Here is a 14,140-nt window from a genome sequence, read left to right as displayed (position 1 = left end):
CACAATTCATAACAATTTCATAAAGATCACAAGTTCACAGACTCAAAGTTCACAATTCAGAATATCCACTTGATCTAGCAGACATTGCATGCTTACTTATGAAATATTTTTTCCTCACATAAAGAGTTTTTTACAACCTCACAGGAAAACCATAAAACCTAGTGTGTGGAAAAGACCAAATCGTTAATCTCAACTGCCTTCCAACACCATCTATCCCCAAAAAAAATAAGGCGCCCAAAAAATACAAAAATAAGTAATCCTTATCTAGAGACGTACAGGCGATGCGAAAAATCACAAGCTGAAAAATTCTGAGCCACAATTCCGAAAAATTCCGAGACACAAATCCGGTAATTTCCGACAAAAACTGGTAACCGAAGGAAACGGTCGGTAAAACACCACGCCGATTCTGATACCGATTCTGATAGAAAATTCTGAAAACCGATTCCGTTTTCCAAAAATATCATTACCGGTGAATCCGATCGAAAAATTTTGAAACCGATTTCCGAAATTGCGAAAAATTCCGAAACTGTTTTCATCCCTAGGTGCGAGATTTTGCCCTACGGTTGCAGACGATCGGTATCAGACACTTAAAGTGTAGCGAAACACTGTAGTGTTGAGAGGTTTATTATAGTGACATGTATATCCAGGTCTCTTAAAAAGTTTTTAGGGGGCTAGGTGAAAAAATGAAGAGACAGGCTCCTCGCAAAGAGCCCATCTTTTCACGACTCTTTATATATAATGTCTCTTCGAATGCATTAATTATCTATAGGTTCAGGGTTGTATCATGTAGTCTCTTAGTTGTCTCTTGTATCTAGAAAATCGTCTGAATGTCTCTAGGTTGTCCATGCCCTAAGATAATTAAAGAAAATACATTAAAAGGACTCAAGCCCGATGCTCGGTGCGGCTCGTCGTGTTGCGGGTCCTGTAGATCGTCAGAGGATTCAGGCCTACGCTCGGTAGACCATAAATGGGTTGCATGCCTATAGTCTCATAGGGCATGAGTGGGATTCTGGCCCACGTTCGTATGTCGTGGGTGGAAGGAGGACCGACTTCCCCACCATGGCTCGGCGCCAAACGTATTTAATGTGGTTAGTCATTTATGACGGGGCAGTCCCAGGTCAGATGCGGAATCCACTCGAGTGGATTCTTTTTTGGTTCGTCTGACCCCGTTCTGGCTCCGCCTCGCTCGACCCCGGGCTCGGTGCCTCGAGGTTACGCCTGGGCGGGTCCTTCCGGGACAGACTCTTCCTTCGTCCTTCCTCTGACTTGTAGGCCCCAGGGTCCAGGGATATTATCCCTAACATGTGGGATGGATCCTATAATTAAATACAATGGAATGATTTAAGACAACGTGTTTTTTGTGCTACAATACAATGCAAAATATCTAGTTTTTGTAGGAATCTATGCTAATTGTAGAAAGGTTCCTTCAAATAGTGCCTAAGGACTGGTTTTATGGCAAGGAAATTGGAGGGGGTTGAGGGAGAGGAAATGAATAACAGGGGATTTCCTCCCCACGCTCATAACCATGGATAGTTTAGTGCTATTGTCCATGGTAGCCATCAATTTGCCCCCATTAATCTGGCAAGTTTTGATATCGGCATATGGTCCTCATGTAGAGCAGGTGGATCCTCGGTTAAGTGAAAAAGTAAACCATGACCACACAGTGCAATCTGAACACAAAGCCCACTCTGGATAGTTCTGACCATAAAAAATGATGTGTCGAGGATAAGATCCCGGGACCATAGGGCCCATCAGTCAGTGAGCGCATTGGGGAAAGCCTCTGGTAACTAGGCCCATCGGTCAACTAGAGGAGATAGGTAACGTCTACCCTGGATGAACATGTCCCCGAACAAGCCCTGCGACAACGAGCCTAGGGTCGGCGCGGTGGAGCTAAACAGGGGCCGGGGTGAACCAAATTGAATCCACTCGAGTGGATCATTCACCCATCCCGAGATTTACGGAGCTGAGGGTGTGGGTTCGAGTGCTCGCTCTACACTTTTTTGCGCGATGTGGTAGCTAGGTGGGGTCGGGCGCTGAGCAGGCGTAGTAGCTGGCTGCGTGTGGGGCAGGCTCAGAGTGTGAGCATGGAGGGTGAAGTTGTGGTAGTATCAGATGCGCATATTAGGTTCTTAATAGAGTAGTATAGATAAATAGGTATTGAGATACTTACAAACACTAAGGTATGTGTGGTATGGTGGTTATCCCTAAATGTTTGGACCAAAGAGGTGAGAGTTTGAGTGCTCGCTTTGCACTATTTTTTGCACGGTGTGGTAGCGCGGAGGGTGAAGTCGTGGTATCACCAGGTGCTTACATTGTGGTTCTTAATAGATTAGTGTGTGTATATATATGTTTGTATGTTAATATACATAAAATTCAATTTTGTTTGGAAATTGAAAAAAACTACCGTTGGCGGTCTAATAAAAAATCGCTAGTGAATTCCACTGAAAATTATATTTGCACCTGTGGTTTTTTAAGAAAACATTGAGTGGAACTGCAAGTGCTCCTTTGTTGTGCTTCGTGCATTCAACATGACTAACTACTAGACCACTGCACTGGGAGTTGATGCAAAGGTAAGGTAATACTCCATCCGTTTTACTTTATAATTCGTTTGACTTTTCTTATCCCAAGTTTAATTGGTTCGTCTTATTAATTTTTTTATAATCACTGTTAATTTTTACCGTAATATTGTCTACTATATAATATATAATTTAAGTATAGCCTTGAATTTTGCATTTTTCATAAAAATTTGATTAAGATGAGCCGTTCAAATTTGGCAAAAAAGTCAAACGAATTATAAATCTGGACAAACGGAGTAAATGACTTTGCACCTCAAGTTATGGTAAATTATGCAAGGGAAATATAACAGCTGAAATGCCCTACAGGAGAGTAGTTGACTCTGCAGGCTTGCTTGTATTACTTGTTGACATGTGTCGATGCCCATGTCTAGATATCGATCGACCTGAGGCTATCCGCAGCGGTTCCCTCTAAATTTTTCCCTCTATATCACTTTTTTGTGTCACGTCATCAATATTTTATCCCCTAAATTTTCATCTCCCGCAGCGTTTCCCCCTATATTATCCCCCTATACCCCACTACAACTATAAAATATTATTATCATATTCATCTTTTATTACAATTTTTTTTTCAACTATTAAATAGGGGAGCACTGTGAAGAGTGCTCCCCTTGATCTAGAGGTCCTGTGCGGCCTCCCCTAGCACTGTAGCGCGTAGGGGGCCATTTGAAGGCCACCGCTGCGGGCGTAGAGCGCCTCTACGCGTCTACAGTGCTAGGGGAGGGGGTGCGCTGCAGCCAGCCTGACGTTGTGTGAAGGTGGTGGAGAGCAGAAGAGAAGAGGACGAATAATAAGGCGACGATGTTTTTGTACCTTCACTGTAAGTGTCTCTAGTTGTCAAATAAATTGATTACTTCACTTTATGAAGTAACACCTCTCCATGAAACAAAGATAAACGGAAGATTTGCCCCGTTTTCCTTTTGGGCCGTGCCAGCTTGAAGTTACTTTGAACTAGCTTGTGTGCGACCTGATGTGGCGATGGATGCTCCCATTTGTTTGGCCATCCCATCAACAGCCACAGTACTATGGGTATCATGGCAGGGTATAGGGCCAACCTGTGAAGCCGGGAAGCAGGATCCTGGCGATACTGCAGAGAGTGGGCTGCAGCAGTAGCAATGCACCGACACCGCGTCTAAAGGTGCCCTTATTGTGGGCTTGTTGTGTGATGACGATTAGTCATTAGTGCGTGAATCACCTTACCTACGTTGATCATTGGACGAAGGGTGATCTAGATTTAATCTGTATATATGTGCACGGATGAGTCATATGCATAAGATAAGTTACATTAGATAAGATTACCCTCCTCTATACGTTGTAACGATGTCCTCTAAATATACATGACGCTCCTCCATCCTCTATATATAGACTATTTTTGTTTCTCTATCTATTTTTATATTTTATTAAGCAAAACTAAATTGTACAAGACATTTGCGAATATGATAGATACACATGCACAAAAATCTAGAGTAAAATGTATCTATATAAGATATTTGAAAATACGATAAGTACTCATGCACAAAAATCTAGAGTAAAATATATCTCTAATATATGTATTTAGCTGATAGAGAATGAGACATAAAGAACAATGCTAAAAATAAATGATATATTGACGAGAGGATCTTTTAGAAAAAGTGGGATATATGGGAGGAATATGAAAAATATGCTTGAAGATTGTCTAAGTACAGACGTATGTATAGGTACAAGCCCGGCCTCGTTGCGACGTCTGCCCAGATTATATAATCTAAATTATTTTGAACCACACAAACATACCCTAAATATTAAGTTAACTAGGTATATACCCGTGCGTTGCAACGGGATTTAAAAATTAGTATAAAATATAGATATAGAGTTTAGTTGATGTTTGATTGTAGTGAACAAAAGTAGCCACGTGATAGAATGTTTTATAATTACTTGTGTCAATAGAGGAAACTTTTTTATTGATACATTGGTACGTTACTTAGTTGTTGTAATGGATTTCAATTGTATCCTTTGTAGTGGCTAAGCTACTTAAGGGTCCATATATTCAGGTATCCTTCCATAACGGCTTCACCACATTATTTCAATCTATTTAGACAACAATGAATGTGACATGTCCTCTCCTTGTAACAACCATTCTACCAAAGTGACATGTCCTCTCCCTATAAATGGTTGAACTTGATGACATTTAGGCCTCTACTTATATTATTTTTGTTTGCTTGCAGTAGGAAATCCCACCTGAACAATTTCATACCATTAAGGAACATCCTCTACAAAGAGGTCTTCCTATATTTCATACAATCAGACAGTAGAGAAATCCATGCTATGTTGAAACTGTACGAGTTTTAAGTTAAAACTCTCTCTATATTTGCCTTCTCTACCATAGTCTAACCATACCATCTAACTAAATGACAGAAAAAAATTGACATGTGATGAAATCTAACAAAACTGACAGTGATGAAATCAAACAAAACAACCAAAAAAACTGACAGCAGTACCATACCAATGGCTGTTATGCATGGTGACCAAAACATTAGTACCAAGTTACAAAAGGATTGTACACGAATATCATCTAAAGGCATCGTTTATTTCCCTATAACATGGTATACAAATTAAATATGGGGCTTTTCTGCTTGGTCGATACAAATTAGGAGCCTGACAGAGTAAAATACACAGAACAAGCTTAATCTTATAACTAAATGGAGGATAAAAATTAGGAGTCTGATAGACTAAAAATTAGGAGTCTGTCAGAGTAAAAACTGACAGCAGTACCATACCAATGGCTATTATGCGTGTACCTAGGAAACGGAGGGCAGCGGGGCGGTCATGAGTACTAATCTCCTTCAGCCGCGGTGACAAGATAATGGAGTCCTCTCCTTGATCCCCAAACTCTAGTAGTCTAGTGGAGTTGTTGATCCATGTCAATGCCCACCAACCGACTGGCAACTAATTGCCAACTAATCACAAATAGTTGTACAACTTAATAATACAGGATTGAACTGGATGGAGTATGATTCACAATGTGCCAATTGTTATCTGATTTGTTGATGTGCTCGTTTTCAACTTAGCATGACATATTTGTGTTCGTTTATTACTGATGATGACATGTTCTTTATCTGATGAGTCAAAACAAGTTGCCACGATAATCAAAAGCATGCTGCAACTGTCTTTGGAGTTACGATCATGATTTCAAAGTATTGGTGACACTTGAGATTTACCAGTAAATCAACTCAGTAATCTGCAATACCTTATAAACTTCTCTCAGGTATTCTCTCAGTTTCATACAAGCAATGTAATTTTATTTTTGCCTTGATTCAGCCTTCCAACTCCAGCATGCCAATTAAAAATTGTCCAACTGGTCTGGTGAAATGTGTAGCCTTTGTTCTGTCACTCTGTAGCACTTTGACTTTTCTTAGTTGCTAAGATTCGCTAATCTTTGTAGATAGTTCATTGTTACCTGCCGCGGTAGTTTAGAGGATATTCATTTCCTCCAAATCTCCACCCTTTTGGTCACTGTATGCTTTTCAATGAGGTGGACGTAATTAGAACAAAGTTCGAGGGTAACATCAAAGATTTGTATGTTTTGCATTCGAAATCTTCAAAATATGGGGAGCTTGGTCTTTCCTGTTTCTGGGGGTATCAGAACTACAATGAGTATCATTCTATGAAAGTCAGCAAAGATATGGACAGCTTCTGTTTTTGATACGACATCTTAAGACCGGAGGTTTGCCTTTATCTGTGGGGAATAGCTCACCTTTTAAACCATTGGTGGGATCATTGTGTGCATTTGTTTGTTTCATGGTACTGCAGAGAGGTAGCTGTTGCGATGGTACAAAATAGAATAAGAAAAAAACTGGAAAAAAACGTTGCACGCGCGCTTGAATGAGATTTTGACTTGTTTCAGTGACTTCTCTCCCAGTCCAAGGAAATTATCACAGTTTCTGATTGCCAACTCAAGAAGAATCCTTATAGAATTTGTGAGCCCATCTGACAGAACAAAAGGCCAAATACATGGTAAAATCATTAGTATTTTTAGCTAACTCCAACATACAAACCCACAAAGCTATATGGGAAAAAATAAAGCATCCAATCAAAACGATCATGCCTCTGATTATTAGATGAACAGAAGAGGAACTATAGCTAATAAATCTTACCATCAGTGCCGGTTAGCAGATTTTTCAAATTAGGGATCTGTTAATATAGACATCTGCATAATATACTGATCAGTTCACATGTGACCTATCATAGATGAAATGACAAGAACAATGCATGTTTTCACCAGAGCTGAAATCTGATAGCACATGGACTTTCCACCACCAGTTGGCATCAAACAAAAGAGATCTCTTTCTGCACATAAATTACATAAAAATATTAAACAAAACCCATTACGTTGAAAACATCTTAACTGAGGAGTGGTTCAAAGCAAAAGGTTTCATCATTTCAGGAGTTCACATCCAAAGTCCTACTGCAAAATAATCAGTGACCTTATAGCCAATGGAGGAGTACGAGACAAGGTGAGGAGAGGAAAGGTTGTCTGCGCAGAGAGAGAGAGAGAGAGAGAGAGGGAGGAGGATGAGGAGGAGGAGAGGAGCGGTTACCGTGTAAACGGATCAAACGGGCCATTTGCTCCCACGATCCCACGAACACAGGCACCCCGCACCCCCACCCAAATGGCCAAAGCCGCCGCGATCGCGAGCTGCAATACCCGCGCACACCCACCCTGCATGCTCGAGCGCCAAGCTGGATCACAACCCTACGCGGCCATGCCACACCATATTGATCTGCACAGCAAAAGCAGTAGCAGCATGCCAGCATCCCATATTCCGATCTCAGCAAAAACAATTCTCAACAAGCAAAACCTTGAATAAACCAGCAGGTAGCCAACAAGCAAAACCCAAGTGATGGAAGCTGGTATATCAGATAACATTTGGCTCCATGTATCTAGCAATTAACCATATGTAGTCAGCAAGCAAACTCAATCAATATAATATGGTATATTAAGCAACGTCTAACATGTATCTATCAACTAATGGCTATAACACAATAGAGGCAGTGACCATTTGCAGTGACCACCAGCAGGCACAGAAAGATCCCCAGGCCAAGAAATGTGTGGACACACCTCCATGATCGGTATTTTTTCTCAGCAAAACAACCAGCCCCCACGGAGATGCCTCTCTTTTGGGCGTAAAGCAATTTGAAAATTTTGCTATCACTGAACTATAATATATTAATCCTAATAAATGAGATGGTTGTCCTTTACATAAACTTTCAGATAACCAAAACAACAGTGTATACGAACCCGCAGACACGCGTGAGAGATTCACTCAAGAGCCCGACAATACACTTACCAAGATAGAGCTCCCGATTGGGCATGGTCGGCGGTTCCTGGTCGTGCTCTAAAATCAAAGATCTAGAGAGTATGGTTAACTCAACAATACTACTATAGCATAGTACTACAGTGAAGGCGGTGAACAAAAAAGTCCACAGATACCTCTGGGCTCGGGAACTGAATCCCAATTAACTAATTTGTGTTATAGCCATAATAAATGCAGACTGCAGAGCATTGAGGGTTGTTTAGGTTCAAAATTTTTGGGAAGTTTGCTTGAGTTTTTTCCTCTAAAAGGACTACCATAATCTGGACTATAGGTGATTAACACTGGCATAGCTACACATCTTGATTAATCAAGGGCAAAATCAAAAAATGATGCACCCAAAAAAATACATGATGCAGCGGTGCATGCCTGATTACCTGAAACAATGCTAAGAACAAACAAAAAAAATGTAAGCGGTGAAAATCAAGAAACAAAGGACTGCACAAGCATTGCTTGAGGCTCACCAAATTGCACGCGGAAAGCCAAAAACACCATGTTAAAGCTGTAAAGCCATACTTTCAAAATGAGCCATCAAATTCTTTTTTTTTGGAATGCTGACGGAATAAATGATAACAAAAGGGAATGGGATGTCATTCTACAATGTTTTGTAAAGTAAATAGCCATCAAGGTTTATACATCCTCACTACATTGTCCAGTAACAGAGTAACCGCTACCCAAAACTGGCATATCTTTGTGTTGGCGCATGATCTTGTAAAACTTTAAAAAGAAAAGGAAAACAATCAGTTGATATTATTCACGAATCATTAACAATAGCTGCCAAGAACTTAGACACTACTTGAGACAACGCATACACCATTGTTTTTTTTTCAAAATCATCAATCTAGATTTTTTTAAAGTTGGCGCATGATATTGCTTTGACCATAAATAAAAAGGGAAAAAACATGGAAAGTTTACCGGCCCAAGATTATATAAAAAAACAGAGAGCTTTTCTTAAGACGCAAGTTATGAGTGAAATGTGAAGCAGAGAGTTGACAATTGACACGAACCTTAGAGCCCCGTGTGTGCGTCGTTGGCCACCGACCCCGCTCGCGAGCGGCGAGGCCCTCCTACGGTCCTACCAACATCGCCAGCACGGTGTGTCGCCACTGCGGCGGCGCGACAGAGACCAACGGTGCCCCCGCACCCTTGAGCGATGGCACACACTCTCTCTCCTACCATGTCGTATCCCCATGGGCAGAGGCACCGCTACCACCAACAGCTTCGGGGACGACGGATATTGTGAATTTGGACAATGCAGCCAAAGCAGCCAAATCGTTTTTAGCAGCTTGGTAACATCACCAGCAGAAGATGAGTTAAAATAAAGAATGACAGCACCAGATATTATGAATTTGGACAATTTGCCTTTCAGGGTTCCTGCGCCCTCGCCGATGGGACGACGACTCCACGGTGCTTGATGGGCCGGCAACGCAGTCTCTCACCGGTGGTCAGGCACCCGGTAGGTCTCGACGGTGATCTCCGACAGCCACAAGCCGGGGAGTAGCATATGGGGACGCAAGGTTTTACGAAATTTACATACGAGTCCCTGGAGTGGAACAGGGTAAAGGGACGGAGGAGGCCAGAGGGAGCGGGTACTCACATCGAGCTGTTTCTGCACGGGGCGAGGCCGCGCGCCCGTCACGGAGTAGATGTCCTCCTCGATCTCCTCGCTCGTGAGCGTCACGGAGAACCGCGCCCGGTCAAGAGCCTCCGCGCCATGGTGCAAACGAGCTTGGTCCGGCGTGTCGATGGCGCCATGGCGGGTCAGACGGGAAGATCCCGTTCGGATTAGGGGGGAACGCGGTGAGGTCGGAGGCGGCTGGGGAGGTGGATTAGAGGTGGAGGTGGTGAGGGTGCCAAGCGCATCGCAAAGACGGACAGGAATGGGTGCGGGATGGGAGAGGGTCCGGACGACGCTGGAACTCGGGGGCGGGGGCATATGGAGGTGTGGACGCGAGCGGAGCGGAGACGGACCTTCCATCGACAGCGCAGAGGCTGTCTTTCCATCGACCCAGCGCCATTATAGTTGGGTGAGGAGGCGAGAAGGCGGGGTGAGGGCGAGGGTGGAAGGCAGCGCTGATGGCGTGGGTGGAGGAGGCGAGATTTCCGGGGGGAGGGGGTCGAGGGAGCGCGACTGACCGTGGTGAAAGAGCGCGATTTGTGGGGGAGGCGTCTGTGCGCGGAGGGAGCGGCGGTGGGGGAGGCGCGGTGGCAGAACTGGCGCACGCGGGTGTGGGCGTGGGGAGGAGAATGCAGGCGCGGCAGGGACTGCGGGCGTTGCTAGCGCGAGGACGGCGTCGGAGACTGCGGGCGCGGGGAGGAGAATCGAAACGCGCGATGGCAGAACACACAACTGTGGACGCCTACACTAAACACATAAGGAGTAGTAGAGATTATAGAATGTTTGATGAATGATACCTATAAATTCTGCCCAATATATGGAAAATGAATACCTAAATCTAAGAGAAGTTTATCGTCTGATTGGTTGGGTGAACGGGCGTGATTGAGCTCGTGCGAGCTTGACCCGCTGGTGTTCGCTTGTACCTCCGCATGTAGTCACGAGAGAGCCAGTATTATAGCCACGGGTGCAGCTTTGGCCCCACGATCGCAGGTAACCCAGCAAAGCCTGCCGGTCGGTCAACGCACTTGGAGAGTGCGGTTGCGGGTGCGCAGGCAACTAATGAGAGCGTTAGTGAATTTCGACCGATATATTTCGGCCGGCGGATAAGGATTCGACGGGTACTGGAGCCATGAACGCGACGCGCGTGGCTGATCCATAATGCATGCATATAGAAACAGTTGTGTACCTGCCACCTGCTGCGCTCGCTACGGTACATGGTGCCAGGGGCGAAGCTAGGTGGTGAGGTGTGGGTGCACCGTGCACCCATAAAAATTTGTAAAACTAGTGAAAACGACTAAATTTTCACTATATATACATCATTTAGAGATAGAATATTAATATACACTCTCAAGTCATATGTACTCTCTCTAATTCAATCTAGCTTCGCCAATGAGTGGTGCCTGCACACGGCCGGGCCCGGGCGCCTCCAGCATAACTCCGCGCGCCGTCAGTTGAGCCATAGTTTCTGCGCGCGGCATGCCGGCATCGTTGCACCTTTTTCAGACTCACGCGTGTACCCAAAGAAGATGATGATGCCATCGATTTGCCTCACGCACGAGTGCACGACCAAATTATTACCAAAACAAAGGCATGTTGGTTTCTTCCATGACCAAATAATGTCCAAAAAAATGTATAAATGCCACTATTTATAATCATTTTTAAACTATTTTCTCTCTTCATTCTTCAAAGGCATATGGGCTGGTCATGGGCCCTGGACATATATATGCGAGTGACGCAATAAACTAGTAGGTGCTGAATGTAAGGCCACGCAAACGTTGCTCCATCATGCCGTAATAAGAAACATCGTAGCTAGGTTCATAGGCCTTGCATCTTCTATATGCCCTAGATCCCTCCCAACTATACCTACCTCACGTCACAACACAACCAAACCATAACGATAGTATATAATGACGTAGGAACACTACAGAATTCAAAAGACAAGGCACTGAAGTACTTGTTTTTTTTTTTAAAGATGGCACTGCAGTACTTGATCCAACATTGTTATATGCTTAACGAAAGCTAGTGAGTCTCGTGTATGAGTAGTTCTTTAACGATATTTGAATGCACTAGAGCTAAACATTCAAACACCCTAACTAATAGTTCAACTATTATATACTTTTAGTAAATTAGTTAATAGTTAGTTAGCTATTTGTTAGCTAATTAATTTCACTATTAATTTTTTAGTCAACAAACTATTAGCTCTAGTGTATTCAAACACCCTTTTAGTCTGGCCTCCTCTAGGTACTTTCGTAGTCCGGTTAATTGTATCATAATACGATTACTCGTTGCTTCGTGCGTGGATAAATAAACAAGAGTCAAATGCTAATGCGCAAGTAAAACCTCTCTTTGTTAATTCAATGTTCATCCTAGGTAAGCCCCTAGCTTCGTTCTCCAATAAGAGGCTATACCTTTTTTGATATATAATTGGAATCAGAATCTTATTCGGAGACTAAGGGGCTGTTTGGACTCCCGGGAGCTAAAATAAAGGCAATTGTGTGGTGGTCCTTGCGGGGAAGTTTGTTCCCGTTTGATTGAGAAGGAGAAGCTCACTCGGTCCGAGGGACCGTTTGAGAGAGGGAAAGGGTTGAAAAAGACCCGGCCTTTGTGGCCTCCTCAACGGGGAGTAGGTTTGCGAGAACCGAACCTCGGTAAAACAAATCCGCGTGTCACACTCTTTATTTTATTGCGATTTGTTTTGCACCCTCTCTCGCGGACTCGTTTATATTTCTAACACTAACCTGGCTTGTAGTTGTGATTATTTTTAAGAATTTCAGTTTCGCCCTATTCACCCCCCCTCTAGGCGACTATCAATTGGTATCAGAGCCCGGTTCTTCATTAGAGCCTAACCGCTCGAAGTGATGTCGGGAGATCACGCCAAGAAGGAGATGGAGACCGGCGAAAAGCCCACTACAAGCCACGGGAGCACTTCATCGGAAAAGTCCCGCACCAAGAGGAAGGAGAAGAAGAAGGACTCCTCCAAAGGGAAGGAGAAGAGATCTTCTTCACACCACAAAGAGAAGAAGGAGAAATCCTCTTCTCACAAGCCGCATCGGAGTGGGGAAAAAAAGAGGATGAGGAAAGTGGTCTACTACGAGACCGATTCTTCATCGGCATCCACCTCCGGCTCCGACGCGGCGTCCGTCACTTCTAAACGCCAAGAGTGTAAGAAGTATAGTAAGATTCCCCTACGCTACCCTCGCATTTCTAAACATACACCTTTACTTTCCGTCCCATTAGGCAAACCACCAACTTTTGATGGTGAAGATTACGCTAGGTGGAGTGATCTAATGCGATTTCATCTAACCTTGTTCCACAAAAGTATATGAGATGTTGTTGAGTTTGGTGCACAAGTACCATCCGTAGGGGATGAGAACTATGATGAGGATGAAGTAGCCCAAATCGAGCACTTCAACTCCCAAGCAACAACGATACTCCTCGCCTATCTAAGTAGAGAGGAATATAACAAGGTGCAAGGGTTGAAGAATGCGAAGGAGATTTGGGATCTACTCAAGATCGCGCACGAGGGTGATGAACTCACCAAGATCACCAAGCGGGAAACGATCGAGGGGGAGCTCGGTCGCTTCCGTCTTCGCCAAGGGGAGGAGCCACAAGATATGTACAACCGGCTCAAAACCTTGGTGAACCAAGTGCGCAACCTCGGGAGCAAGAAATGGGATGACCACGAGGTGGTTAAGGTTATTCTTAGATCTCTCATCTTCCTTAACCCCACTCAAGTTCAATTAATTCGTGGTAATCCTAGATACACACTAATGACTCCCGAGGAAGTTATCGGGAATTTTGTGAGCTTTGAATGTATGATCAAGGGCTCAAAGAAGATCAACGAGCTTGATGATCCCTCCACATCCGAAGCACAACCGGTGGCATTCAAGGCGACGGAGGAGAACAAGGAGGAGTCTACACCAAGTAGACAACCAATCGACGCTTCAAAGCTCGACAATGAGGAGATGGCTTTAATCATCAAAAGCTTTCGCCAAATCCTCAAGCAACGGAAGGGGAAGGATTACAAATCCCGTTCCAAGAAGGTTTGCTACAAGTGTGGTAAGCCCGGTCACTTTATAGCTAAATGTCCATTATCAAGTGACAGTGACAGGGATAACGACAAGAAGGGCAAGAGGAGAGAAAAGAAGAGGTACCACAAGAAGAGGGGCGGCTTTGCCCACGTGTGCCGCGAGTGGGACTCCGACGAGAGCTCCACCGACTCCTCCGACGACGAGGACGCCGCCAACATCGCCGTCACCAAGGGACTCCTCTTCCCCAACGTCGGCCACAAGTGCCTCATGGCAAAGGACGGCAAAAGGAAGAAGGTTAAATCTAAATCCTCCACTAGATATGAGTCCTCTAGTGATGATAATGCTAGTGATGAGGAAGATAATTTGCGTACTCTTTTTTGCCAACCTTAACATGGAACAAAAGGAAAAATTAAATGAATTAATTAGTGTCATTCATGAAAAGGATGACCTTTTGGATTCCCAAGAGGACTTCCTAATTAAAGAAAATAAGAAACATGTTAAGGTTAAAAATGCTTATGCTCTAGAGATAGAAAAATGTGAGAAATTAACTAGTGAGCTAAGCACATGCCA

Source organism: Zea mays, chromosome 9 (genome assembly GCF_902167145.1).
Source record: "Zea mays cultivar B73 chromosome 9, Zm-B73-REFERENCE-NAM-5.0, whole genome shotgun sequence".
Taxonomy (NCBI): domain Eukaryota; kingdom Viridiplantae; phylum Streptophyta; class Magnoliopsida; order Poales; family Poaceae; genus Zea; species Zea mays.
This window is presented reverse-complemented; position numbering follows the sequence as displayed.